Genomic DNA, 2010 nt, shown 5'->3' with positions numbered 1-2010 from the left:
TAGGCTTCCAATATATCAATCTTTACATCTCGACCATTTCGAGACTCCTCATCATGTCCGTGATCATATTCGGGACTCCGAACTACCTTCGGTTCATCAAATCACATAAACTCGTAATACCGATCGTCACCGAACATTAAGCGTGCGGACCCTACGGGTTTGAGAACTATGTAGACATGACCGAGACTCATCTCCGGTCAATAACCAATAGCGGAACCTGGATGATCATATTGGTTCCTACATATTCTACGAAGATCTTCATCGGTTAAACCGCACAACAACATACGTTGTTCCCTTTGTCATCGGTATGTTACTTGCCCGAGATTCGATCATCGATATCTCAATACCTAGTTCAATCTCATTACCAGCAAGTCTCTTTACTCGTTCCGTAATGCATCATCCCGTAACTAACTCATTAGTCACATTGCTTGCAAGGCTTATAGTGATGTGCATTACCAAGAGGGCCCAAAGATACCTCTCCGATACTCGGAGTGACAAATCCTAATCTCGATCTATGGCAACTCAACAAACACCATCGGAGACACCTGTAGAGCATCTTTATAGTCACCCAGTTACGTTGTGACGTTTGATAGCACACTAAGTGTTCCTCCGGTATTCGGGAGTTGCATGATCTCATAGTCATAGGAACATGTATAAGTTATGGAGAAAGCAATAGCAACAAACTAAACGATCATCGTGCTAAGCTAACGGATGGGTCAAGTCAATCACATCATTCTCTAATGATGTGATCCCGTTAATCAAATGACAACTCATGTCTATGGTTAGGAAACATAACCATCATTGATTCAACGAGCTAGTCTTGTAGAGGCATACTAGTGACATTCTGTTTGTCTATGTATTCACACATGTACTAAGTTTCCGGTTAATACAATTCTAGCATGAATAATAAAGATTTATCATGATATAAGGAAATATAAATAACAACTTTATTATTGCCTCTAGGGTATATTTCCTTCAGGGGGGCACCGCACACAGCTAAGAGATTTCTTGGGGTGCCTTTGGGGTGCCCCCCACCCCCGTATATAAAGGGGGAGGAGGCCGGCGGCCAGGAGGGGCGCGCCATGGGGGGAGTCCTACTTGGACTCCTAGTCCAAGTAGGACCCCCCCTCCCGTTTTCCTTTCTCCACCGGAGGGAATAGGAAGGAGAGGAAGAGGGAAAGGGAAAGGGGGGCGCGCGGCCACCCCTTGCGGCCCTTCTCTCTTCTCCACTAAAGCCCACTAAGGCCCATTATTCCCCCGGGGGGTTCCAGTAACCCCTTGGTACTCCGAAAAAATATCTGAATCACTCAAAACCATTCTGATGTCCGAATATAACCTTCCAATATATCAATATTTACCTCTCGACCATTTCGACACTCCTCGTCATGTCCGTGATCTCATCCGGGACTCCGAACAAACTGCGGTCACCAAAACACATAACTCATAATACAAATCGTCATCGAACGTTAAGCGTGCGGACCCTACGGGTTCGAGAACTATGTATACATGACCGAGACACATCTCCGGTCAATAACCAGTGGCGGATCTACCATTGGGGCGAGGTGGGGCGGCCGCCCTGGGTCCCCGCCGGCGGAGCAACGATCCCCGCCTACCTATCGTCTGGTGGCCGTCTGATTTCATGGCGGCGGCGAGCAGTTTCCATGGAGGCGGCTTGTTTCTTGTTTCCACGAAGCAGTACGTGAGGCAGGGCTGGGTGAGGGAGAGAAACGCGTTTGGGCTGGGCTGCAGCAATGGGGCTAACCTGTAGCATTTGCACAATTGCATTTAAGGCCCAAGTGATCGAACGCATGCTGCCGGATACCGAACATCAATCCAGCTCAGCAGTACTAAATGGGTTGGTCTCCTACTATCAAAATTAGTGATAAGCAGACTATGGCACATTTTTATACTTTGCGGAAACGTAGAGGCCATCTAGCTTGACAACCTCGTGTTCTTTGTACAACTACATGTTAGAGGTATACTGCCATCTTATGAAAATATACAATAAAT

This window comes from Triticum dicoccoides, chromosome 1A (genome assembly GCF_002162155.2).
Source record: "Triticum dicoccoides isolate Atlit2015 ecotype Zavitan chromosome 1A, WEW_v2.0, whole genome shotgun sequence".
NCBI lineage: Eukaryota > Viridiplantae > Streptophyta > Magnoliopsida > Poales > Poaceae > Triticum > Triticum dicoccoides.
Note: the sequence above shows the minus strand (reverse complement) of the source record.